Source organism: Erpetoichthys calabaricus, chromosome 5 (genome assembly GCF_900747795.2).
Source record: "Erpetoichthys calabaricus chromosome 5, fErpCal1.3, whole genome shotgun sequence".
In the NCBI taxonomy this organism is placed as follows: domain Eukaryota; kingdom Metazoa; phylum Chordata; class Cladistia; order Polypteriformes; family Polypteridae; genus Erpetoichthys; species Erpetoichthys calabaricus.
This window is the reverse complement of record NC_041398.2, coordinates 111,191,449-111,203,991: the sequence shown is the minus strand read 5'-3', so window position 1 is coordinate 111,203,991 and position 12,543 is coordinate 111,191,449. Positions and strand designations below refer to the sequence as shown.

General features: G+C 39.4%; 1 protein-coding gene across 1 annotated transcript in view; it reads left to right on the top strand.

Annotated features, from left to right (window-relative positions):
• The first annotated feature begins 2,892 nt into the window (after positions 1-2,892).
• Positions 2,893-12,543, top strand: part of tmem33 (transmembrane protein 33) — a 50,585-nt gene continuing 40,934 nt past the window's right edge. Inside the window, exon 1 of the mRNA XM_028801928.2 lies at positions 2,893-3,036. The gene's annotated coding sequence lies outside the window, so the exon portion shown is untranslated. The remainder of the gene's footprint in view (positions 3,037-12,543) is intronic.

The window sequence follows — 12,543 nt, the reverse complement described above, 5'->3', positions numbered from 1 at the left end:
ATTATTAAACAGTAAAATCTTCTTCTGTAATTTGCTACCGTGGCAATTTGTGTGTCTGTCCAGGATTTTAAATGACCTGTAGCTCGCAAACCGTTGCACCTATACACTTGAAATGTGGTACACATATAGTACGTCACGTCTACTATTCACTTTATGGGTGATGATTGTAATACTCTTTTTATCTTTATTTTATTTTATTGTAGAATCAACTCCTATCTGCGCACACCAGGGCGGCCGTGGGCGGATGCGTATGGTGTATTCACTCCATGTTATCGTGCATTGCGCTGTCACTGGTATTTTGATAAAAGAATTTGAACAACATATAAGAAGCGTATAAATTATTAAACAGTAAAACATTAACATTTAAGAAGTAAAGTTACATTAAGTACTACTGCTGTGCCTTCGGGTATACCTCATTTTTTGTTTGCCCATTACATGCTTAAATGTGTACATTTTTTGGTGTACCTACCCAAGAACACGCGACATATAACCGAGCGTGGGAGAAGCATGGATTTTAAACACGCGTTGAGTTGATGTGCTGGTCTCCCTCGTGAAATAACTGGTAATGTTTGACTAAAATCTACAGCGAGTAAAACGACATTAGCTCCTTTTTTTTTTTTTACGATCTCTGAGATGTTGCTTTTTTCAGTTCAAGGCTTCATAAGCTCTTTTATGTTGTATGGTGTACTTATCCCAAACCATCATCTTTGAATGTTGCAAGACTTTCGCCTTGTATGTAGATCGGGGTAATTACATTCATTGCATTCCTAGTCTGAATCACAATGTGATTGTATGGGTGGTTACCTGGCACTGTAGGGTTGCCACCCGTCCTTTAAAATACGGAATCGTGCCGCGTTTGAGAATGAAATTGCGCATCCCGTTTTGAATCAATACTGGACGGGATTTATCCCGTATTTTTTTTATCATTTTTTTTTTAAAGCAGCGTCTCATGCAAATCATCCCACACGCATTTTATGAAGATGCCTCCTTTCCTACTTTTGATTGGGTAATACTTGATGTCATCGTTAGTTTGATTGGTGTTTTTAACTGTCCAGTGAGTAGGGCGTGTCTTTCAACCGTAAGCAGATTTTTTGCACTGGTATCACTGACCTCGACGACGGCGACGTTATACGTCAAAAATAAATTACGATAAATGACGATTTTAGCGATACTTTATTACGACGGCGGCTACATAGACACGATCAAATAAAAACAAAAAAATCAAATAATCATTCTACATTTTCAAAACGTCGAAAAAACGACGGAATGAAAAAAAGGCCCACCCGACGACCCACCCATTCCATTTTTATATATATAGATATATATGCATGTAAATATATATAAATGTTTATACACTAATCAGCCACAATATTAAAACCATTGACAGGTGAAGTGAATAACATTGATTATCTCGTTACAATGGCACCTGTCAAGGGTGATGTGTTGAGAGCAGGAAAAATGGGCAAGTGTAAAGATCTGAGCGACTTTGACAAAGGACAAATTGTGATGGCTATATGACTGGATCAGAGCATCTTCAAAACAGCAGAGCTTGTGAAGTGCTCCTGGTATGCACTGGTTAATATCTACCAAATGTGGTCCAATTAAGGACAATCGGCAAACCAGCAATAGGGTCATGGTAACCCAAGACTCATTGATATGCGTAGGGAGCAAAGGCTAGCCCATCTGGTGCAATCCCACAGAAGAGCTACTGTAGCACAAATTGCTGGAAAACTTAATGCTGGCCATGTGAGCAAGGTGTCAGAACACACAGTGCTGTACAGTTAGCTGCAAAAGATGACCCCTACCCACTGCCAAAAGCACCTACAACGAACTTGTGAGCATCAGAACTGGATTATGAAGCAATGTAAGAAATCAATATAGTCTGATAAGTCATGTTTTCTTTTAGCTCATGTTGATGCATCATTTACCTGTGGAAGGGATGGCAGCAAGGGTGCACTATGGGAAGAAAGCAAGGTGGCAGAGGCAGTCTGCTGAGAAACCTTGGGTCCTAACATTCATGTGGATGTTACTTTGATATGTACAACCTAAATTGCTGCAGACCATGCACACAACTTCATGGCAATGGTATTCCATGATGGCAGTGGCCTCTTTCAGCATGTTAATGTACCCCACCACACTGAAAATATTGTTGAGTAATGGTTTGAGGAACATGACAAAACAGTTCAGTGTTGAGTTGGCCTCCAAATTTCCCACATCTGAATCTGATACAGTATCTGCAGGATGTTTTGGAAAAACAAGTCTGATCCAAGGAGGCCCCACTTCAAAACTTGCATAACGTAAATGACCTCCTGCTAATGTCTTGGTGCAAGATACCACAGGGCACCTTTGGAAGGCTTGTGGAGTCCATGCCTTGATGAGTCAGAACTGTGTTGGTGGCACACAATAGGCAGGTGGTTTTAATGTTTTGGCTGATCGGTGTTACTATGCAATAAAACGCTAAAATCTGTAAGTCTTGTGAGTGTGTCAGGTTCCTCTGTGCATAAAGACAGATCAGTTTGGCATTGGTGACACGATCAAAAGAGAAAATGCAAGTGTGAGACACACGAGGAGAAGAGGAGGCATAATAGGCACGCTGAGAGAATGTAAGGTATTAAAGTGGACAGAAGGTGGCCAAGGCGCCTCGAAGTAACAGAGTCTGAAATGCAGGCTTTACAGGTACGTGGTCAAAGAGTTTAAGACACACAAGGATACTGACGAAAGACGTTGAAGTAACACGTTGGGCAAGAAACAGAAAATATACGCACGGCTTTTAGCGATACTGAATTAGTTTTTAAGTTGACGACACAAGCAATACGTACTCAGCAGTTTATTAGTCCGTGTACTACACTTTGACTACAAATCCCAGATGCCTCCGCTTTTTCGAAGCGCCGACATCCCGTTAGTAAAGCTCGCGAGATTACAAACGCTTCCGCTTTCATCCAGCGCATACGGGTTAAGCACTTCTTTTATTCCAGTTATTTTGGTATAGGTTATGCTTTACTTCTTTGGTGCATTATAACTTGACATCAGCTGCAGGTGAGTATTGAAAAATGTAATATTCAGCACTTGTTAGTCTTTTGAGACCTCATCAATTACGTGCAGAGTACAGTGCGTGTTGAGGAACATTCGAGAGTCCTTGTGACTTCTTTTATGACAGAACAATAACGGGAGAAAGAGAGGAAATCGAGTTAAATATACATTTGAGAATTGGGAAGTTAACGTGTTTTATTGCCTTGTTCATTGATATGACTTTTGGATTGCTTTCATTTGAAGAAGGAAACGTTCAAATAATATAAAACCTTAAATAATCGAGTGACGTGGTTAACAATTTAACAAAAAAGGGAGACAGACGACCCTTCTGTAATATCGAATGTTTGAATTCTCCAGTGTTTTTATTCTTAACCAGTTTCTGATCTTTTGATGTACCCAGTTTTGATCAGTTTATTAAATCTTTAATGCAATCAATGGTTTGTTAACTAAAAGAGGCCGTTGACCGAGACTTTTTATATGTTTGATATTTCAGAAGTATTTATTTTAATGTGGTTTAGCGGGTTGTGAATTATTACGAAGTATAATCAATAACCCTAAATTTCCCACTTGCATCGTCTATTATGTCGAAATGTTTGCTCTCCTTTTCTCTGTCGTTCTCAGTCTCCACCGCCTTGGCGTGATGGTTTCATCATTCTTGCTGCCAATTCTGCCTGGCTGTGGGATTTCGTCTTAACGTTGCATCATGTTATTAATTGTTGTCTCCCCAAAAAACATTTTGTTATGTATATTATTTTCTTCTATTTTATTCAAACTAATTGCATTTTGCCCAGTTTTGTTTTTTGTTCATTAATTTATTCAAACCTTTTTTTATTGCATTTGGCATGAAATTGAAATGTGCCTTGTCCTTAAATTTATAAAGGACATTTGTCAATGTCAGGTTTAAGTTGCATTACAGGTACAGTATTCTTTGATATGCGTAATGTGAAAGAGATTACTATGGATAAAACAATTAATGGGGGAAAATAATTGGCTTTCATGCGTTTTATTATTTATATTGATTTTAATGTGTTCTTGTTCTCTCGTCGACAAGATCATCCACTTTTATTAACCAGTAGCATCAGATGGAAACATAATTTTTACTGAAACCAGTCCTATAGACAAACGTAAGTCTGTAGTAAGTCACACGAAGTTAAATTAGAGTTGCCAGTGAAAGTAAAGCTGCTTTGGAATGTGTTTAGGATGCCAGAGTACCCTAAGAAGAAAATCGTACAGACAAAATAAGTATGTGCAAGCTTCAAATGAATGGCAAACAGCCCCAGGTTTGAACCCCACTCTCCTGGAGTGAAGCAGTAGCATTAACTACTACATCCCTGTGGCAGCCTAACACAAATTAAAACAATGTATACACAGTACACAGGCTTTATTTCTTGAAGGATTTTTAAACAACCCTTAAAAGGACACTATACATTATTACAAAAAAAAGTACTTGAGGAATATCAGCAAATGTATATGCAGAACAGTTGTTCCTATCTAATAAAGTAACAATGGCAATGGAGTAGTATTTTAAATAAGATGGAAGATTAAAGAAGCGAAGGAGAGAGTATATAAAATGTTAAAAAAAAGGCACCTTCCTGATATTGACATGTACTTGTCAGCCTTTTTTCCAAAATATATAACAGTGCTACAGTGTAAAGATTAAAACCTGCTGTGTTCATGGTTGTCAAATATATTTAGTTTTTTCTTGTGAGGTGAATATTTGCCATATATGTGAAGAGATGATAGAATTTCACTACATTTGGTATTCATGTTGGTGGATCCAAAATAATAAGTCACAATGAGATAAAGTGACAGACTTGTACATTTGCCATTGGTTATTGGATTTTGTCCATAGTGTTCTTGTTTGTTGTGCTCTTTAACAATGCACCTTTTAGATGTTTATTTTTTGCTTTGCTTTTTAATGGTTTGGTCTGTGAAATTAGATTTTTATCTTGGATATATACTAATCTGTTATTGTTTTTCTAAGGACCACCAAAACCTATACTGGGCCATTTAAGGCAAAGGAGGCACAATGCATATTACCGTCCAACTGTGTGCACCCTTTGCTCAATAAAAAGTCAAAATTCACAAAGCAGCCTCAAGATAGATAGTAAAGACCTTTATTTTAAAGTCTGATAAAGCGTTTAAGCGTTTTATAGTCTCCATCATTTCTCGTGAATATCTTGTTGCATTGCCTCAGTTTTTCTGAAGGTATTCCAGTTGTCACAGCATTGTTAAAAATGATTTAATGATTGGCATATGCCAGTATACGTGTGAGGTTTAATAATCAGAGAAAAGCCAGCTTATAGAGGCAAAGTGATATATTTTTTCATGCCAAGAAGTGCAAGTACTGTATTAGGAAAGGTTGTTCAACCAAATTCACAGCCCTTTCTGTGTAAGCATCGGGATAGTGGGATCAGAATCTCTTAAATTTTTCCTGTGAAACAGCAGTTAGAGATTAAGAAGAGATCACTGTCAGGCATATAAGAAAAGGATGTCATTTTAAGTCGCATGTATTTTCACATTTTGAAGTCACATCACATGTGCAGTCATCCCATACTTCAGATGAGGTGGTGTTAGTTTTCTCCTAGCACATTCAACTTTTCCATCAATTAGTGTGTTTCATTTAGTCTGAATATGTTGATGTTCTCTGACTCTGGTCTGCATAACATTTTTATAGCACACTTGGAGTAAGAGTGGGGGGGGGGGGGTTGCAATAATTTTTTAAATGTCTTCTGTGACAGAGTGAGAGCATTGAGAAACCCATATAATTATAGAACCTGTTTCGTTAACAACTTGAATTGACATATATTTAAGAAATAAAGGAAAAAATGGTGTCCCTTCAAGAAAGTGATTGTGAGACCCCTACATTGTTGTTAGTGTCACATTATAGCCAAATTTCACAACGTGACATTTCCAGGCAGTGATAGGTTACATACTGCTAAAGATAAATGTGTACAAATATCAATATTGCAGTACTTGAGGTTTCAATTGTTATGTTCATATATTTATTACTTATTTATTTGCCTGAATTGTCAAGTTTAGGTGGATCTTTCATTGTTTTTATTTTAAGAATCATTTTTATTGTACATAACACACTAAATCTGTTGAATATTTAATGTACATTATATTAGTATGTGATCATCTAACCGGTTAAGATATATGCAGCTCAGAAAATTGAGAAATAAGTTTAATAATAAATAATTAACTGAAACACACAACCAGGCAGTGTCTACTGTGTGAAGTTTGTGTAACAGGTAAAAAAAAAATGAGTCTGTGGATATTGATTACATAAAAAGTTGACCTTTATTTTATCTGTAAGATGTGTAGCTAGAGCACCATACCATCAGTGGTTCTATTGGAGATTAAACAAACAGAATCAGGTCCCTACAACAAGCACTGTGTAAAACCAGCTATAATTTAACTCTTGACGCTGTATCCTTATATACGAATGTACCTCAGATGGTACAGTGCACAATCAAAGCAGCTACTGCCTATCTACTGAGCTTTATTGCCTTTTATATTAATTTGTTTAACTTTAACACCACTTTGGTGTTGTGTTGTGAAATCTTTCATTATTTAATCAGTGTATGTGTCTAATTATTTAATCAGTTTATGTGTCATTTTCCTTTTCTTCCTTGACTTTTCATAAGTTGCTGCACTGCAAATGCCTATGTTGTGGTAACTCAGAAAACTTTTGGATTTTGGGAACGACATGAAAGACCCACTATTACCAGCACAAGCAGTGCCTTTGAACACTGGCACCCAGGTGTTAATTTCTGCTTATCTTCTCCAGCTCACACTTAATGCATTTTTATACCCTTTTTTTCACTATGACAAATCTGTTCCTGCCGCTATTACTGACATTACTTGATCATTGCTTGACAGATATGAGTTGCCATTTTTCTACAGCACACAACTAGAAAATAATTACAGAAAAAATGTCTTGCTTGTGGTCACTTGATTCGCTGTGATGATGAAAATATTAGACAAATCTGAAAGCTGTTAGCACATCAGTTATTTTTGTTATGTAGAAAACTTGTATAAAATTGCCTGACATGAATTGTTTTTCACACAACTTGAAAAACAAAGTACACAGCCATCAATAGTTTGACATGAGAAGAGGAGAACTCACAAAACTGACATGAGATTGGTGATGTGGACAGTGTTATACAGTGCATCCAGAAAGTATTCACAGCGCATCACTTTTTCCACATTTTGTTATGTTACAGCCTTATTCCAAAATGGATTAAATTCATTTTTTTCCTCAGAATTCTACACACAACACCCCATAATGACAATGTGAAAAAAGTTTACTTAAGATTTTTGCAAATTTATTAAAAATAAAAAAATTTGAGAAAGTACATGTACATAAGTATTCACAGCCTTTGCCATGAAGCTCAAAATTGAGCTCAGGTGCATCCTGTTTCCCCTGATCATCTTTGAGATGTTTCTGCAGCTTAATTGGAGTCCACCTGTGGTAAATTCAGTTGATTGGGCATAATTTGGAAAGGCACACACCTGTCTATATAAGGTCCCACAGTTGACAGTTCATGTCAGAGCACAAACCAAGCATGAAGTCAAAGGAATTGTCTGTAGACCTCCGAGACAGGATTGTCTCGAGGCACAAATCTGAGGAAGGTTACAGAAAAATTTCTGCTGCTTTGAAGGTCCCAATGAGCACAGTCGCCTCCATCATCCGTAAGTGGAAGAAGTTCGAAACCACCAGGACTCTTCCTAGAGCTGGCCGACCATCTAAACTGAGCGATCGGGGGAGAAGGGCCTTAGTCAGGGAGGTGACCAAGAACCCGATGGTCACTCTGTCAGAGCTCCAGAGGTCCTCTGTGGAGAGAGGAGAACCTTTCAGAAGGACAACCATCTCTGCGGCAATCCACCAATCAGGCCTGTATGATAGAGTGGCCAGACGGAAGCCACTCTGTAGTAAAAGGCACATGGCAGCCCGCCTGGAGTTTGCCAAAAGGCGCCTGAAGAAAATCCTCTGGTCTGATGAGACAAAGATTGAACTCTTTGGTGTGAATGCCAGGCGTCACGTTTGGAGGAAACCAGGCACCATCCCTACAGTGAAGCATGGTGGTGGCAGCATCATGCTGTGGGGATGTTTTTCAGCGGCAGGGACTGGGAGACTAGTCAGGATAAAGGGAAAGATGACTGCAGCAGTGTACAGAGACATCCTGGATGAAAACCTGCTCCAGAGTGCTCTTGGCCTCACACCGGGGCGACGGTTCATCTTTCAGCAGGACAACGACCCTAAGCACACAGCCAAGATATCAAAGGAGTGGCTTCAGGACAACTCTGTGAATGTCCTTGAGTGGCCCAGCCAGAGCCCAGACTTGAATCCGATTGAACATCTCTGGAGAGATCTTAAAATGGCTGTGCACCGACGCTTCCCATCCAACCTGATGGAGCTTGAGAGGTGCTGCAAAGACGAATGGGTGAAACTGGCCAAGGATAGGTGTGCCAAGCTTGTGGCATCATATTCAAAAAGACTTGAGGCTGTAATTGCTGCCAAAGGTGCATCGACAAAGTATTGAGCAAAGGCTCTGAATACTTATGTACATGTGCTTTCTCAGTTTTTTTATTTTTAATAAATTTGCAACAACCTCAAGTAAACTTTTTTCATGTTGTCATTATGGGGTGTTGTGTGTAGAATTCTGAGGGAAAAAAATGAATTTAATTCATTTTGGAATAAGGCTGTAACATAACAAAATGTGGAAAAAGTGATGCGCCGTGAATACTTTCCGGATGCACTGTAATTAGTCCATGTTTAACTTGCTGTTTACTTAGATATTCCATGAAGTATGTATGGCTGTAATTTTTATAATAACAAAAATGTTTGTTTTTACTTCATTTAGTAATTTTTTTCCGGCTAATTCAAAAGTGTCCTTTTGCATTATAGCTTTAGCTATTAATAGAGGAGAGAGAGGGAGAGGTTGTGAGCATGCGCTGATACAGCGTGTTGCCGCACCCACCACACAACAAACCTCCCAGATTGGGACCCCGAATGCAGCCATGCAACAGGTGACACCTCAGCACCACACTAGAGCAATCCTGCTACCAACTCACAAGTTTTCTCTGCATGTTGGAGGACCTATTTGCAGGGCTGGATGCAGATTTACATCATACCTAGGATATCACAGTTGCAGGTTAAGGGTCTTGCTCAAATGCCCAATGGAGTAGAGTCACTTCTGGCGTTTTACGGGATTCAAACCAGCAACCTTCCAATTGCTGGCACAGACCCCTACCCTCATAGCCACCACTCTGCCACAGTCAACAGAATAAGTTAAAAAATATTTGCTATCTCTTGCTCTATGTGTACCTTCAGCTGCTTTCCTCTGTATCCACGTGTTGGAACCTCTCTTGATGAGCACCCCCTCTCAATCATGTTCCCGTAAAGCCTGTTTTCTTGGAATCTGTCATTATTTTCGAGGTGTTTTTCTCATCTCCTGTCCTGTTTTATATTTTACATCTTTTAAATCTTTGAACATGCCTCTTGTGCCTTTTCTCCTCCTTATGTGTCTGACATCGCATTTCCTGTTTCAATCGTGTCACCAAAGACAGACCAAACAATCAGATTGCACTGAGGGACTGGCCTAACACAGACCTTAGTGTTTTATTATATAGTTTGTGGACAGTAAAGTGGTTTTATGCAGAGTGGGAGCACAACTTTAGTAATCCACTTGTGCCATGGCATCACTTGAGGTCCTTTTCCATGTTGTGTAATAAGCCACCCGTTTACTGTTTACAAATGTTTACATATACACAGTTACTGTATATGAGAGTGTGATTATGCATTTTTAAGCTATTTCTGCAAATATGTTTTTTACTTCAGCTTTATTTTATGTGCCCAGCTGATTGAAATGTATTGTTTTGCTTTACGCTAAGATGTACCAGTAAATACTAAATCAGTTTTATTTCCAGTGGCAAAGCCTTCACTCTAGTTATATTAGGTTTTCAATGGGTTTTGGGGGTACAGCAGTTAGGTTGTTTTGGATGTTGAGGTAACAGACTATTGGTGAGAACAAAAGGATTCAGACACCACTTGGTGTAGCCTTGACGGTTATCGTCCTGAAACAATATATGGCGCATTTAGTGTTTGTAATTGTTTGTATAGCTGACCCAAAGGCTGGCTTTGGGTCCTGGCATTGCAAAGGAATATGTATTCTCCTTTTTAAAATAATTATGTTCTTTCTTTTGACAACTTTTTATTTTCATATTGCGAGCTTAATTTACACTTTGATTAGTGTGCACCTGTACCTTTAGAAATTCTTATATAACCACCAAATACATCTTTTGAATTTGCTTAGTATCAAATGTATGGACTGAAGTACTCTTATACTTTATAAGCTGTCATCCTAGAGCCCTCATACCCTTCTTATTTCTTGATTTTTTTTTTTTTATATATTTATATAATATATATATAGTGGCAGACGGCTGGGGTCCATGCCCGGCAGGGATGCCCCTTCACTCTATATTCAGGGGGAGCAGCCCTGGGTGGTGCAATACCTCCCCCTGGACGCAAGATTGCCGCCCCCCTTGGTTGGAGCAGTGCCTCGGTTTCCCGCAGGATTCCATGAGAATTGGAGTTGGGTGCAGCCGTGTTGGGTTCTGCAGGCACCGACAGGGGGTGTTGCAGTTGGGACTCCTGAGCCCGTATGGGCAGCATATTCGCCACACCCGGAAGTGCAGCCGGAACTCGGCGATCAACTACCTGGACTATTAAAGGGACCAGCAACCACCACTCAAGAGCAAGAGTCGGGAGGAGGAGAACGAGGACGAGGACGCCTGAGAGGAGTGGTGGAGGAAGAAAAAGAATGCTTTGCGGTGTGTTTAATTTGGTGTTTGTGCACTTGGGACTGTGTTGTGCCTGTGGGGATTACGGGGAAGACATGCTCCACAGGTGAAGAAAAATAAGTTTATTTTACATGTGCCTCCGTGTCCATCTGTGTCGGGTCAGGCGCCCATATAGCGACTTTTGTTAATATAAATATATATATATATATATATATATACAATAGACCCTGTGAAGTCGCAGTTCAGAGTTCGTGGCCTCAGTCGTTCGCAGATTTTTCCTTAGAACCTAACTAATTATTGTTAGCGGAAACCGCAAATATCCTCCGATTTTTATGGCTTTTTTTTGTGGCAGTACTGTACTGTAGAGAGAACTGCGGCTTGGGGTGGTGAAAGTAGCCAATAGAATTTGAAACTAGTGGATCTGATTGGTCTTCTGCTGAGGGTGCTGGGGCTGTTGAGGTCAAAGAGTGTCAGTGCTGCTTTTAAAAAGGGGGCCGGTGACCAAAAGCAAAATAAAAAAGTTTTTGTAATTTGTGTTTCAAGTTCCTGTCTGTCTGCCTTCTGTTGGGTTACCTGTACTTATTCATTTTGTCCTGGATCGTTTCATGCGTCTGGATTGTCTGCCGTCTGCCTGTGTACATGAGGACTGTAAGTGTATTCATGGCCATCCTGCAAAGAAAGGAGCGCTCCTGAACCCGTCCACCCGTCTTCACCATTTCAGGAACTACCGGTAGGACTATCTTTACATTCCCATTCAACGTGCGGATTTCTGGACTATCTATTTTCATCCATTACATTTCATCTGTTGTCGTTTTTTTATGAACTTTTTCATGATTTACTGTGTGTGTTTTGTTTGTGCTTTGTTGTATTTAATGTGTAATCGCCATAAGGGGAACAGGGGTGGTATTGTTGTTTTCTTATTTCATTTGTTTTCATTACATTCCTTATTTGCTGTTTGATTACCGGTTTGCTTTGTTTTTATCTCTGTTTGTGAGTGTGCGCTGGTCGGGTCAAGGCTGGTTGCGTCCCTGGAATCTCCACCATAAAAATAAATAAATCGCCATCAACGGTGTGAATTTTAGCAGCACCGGACCGCTACAGCATTATTCATTTCTCCTTGCTGCTGATCGACTGTGATACATCTCCATCTGAGTGTTCTTGTGTTTCCGTTTACTTAAAAGCCTGAACAGCACGTGTCCTTTTTGGCTGATTGGTTTGTTTCTCTCTCCTTCCCCAGACATTCTCTGCTCCTGTTGGGGGTTGTGCTCCCCTATAATGTTTGTCTGTTGTTTAATCGATAACTAACTGCATACTGAGCTCGTTTCTCTTCTGAAAGAGACATGTTTGTTTGAAGTGTTTAAATAAAATTCCTGTCTCTACAATCTTGTGTTTCTGTGACCTAAGCGTGAGCCGCACTAAGACTAGCCTGCCAGCGTCCGTGCTTACCTCTGTGTGCTTGCGTGCAGCCATTCAAGCGCAGTTGGCTTAGTGATTTACATCCATGGCATCAGTTGCATTTTGTACATATTGTTCCAGTAGTTTTTTTAAATAGTTTTTACAGTTCATTAGCAGTGTGTAAAATGATCAGTGTTGCAGTAATTGTGATGCTCTTTGCATGAAAAAAAGTGTTCCATTAAAATTTCACTTTTTCTTTGTGAATTGTAACGTTAACTTAAAAAGTGCAGCAAAAAAGTATTTGGTGTC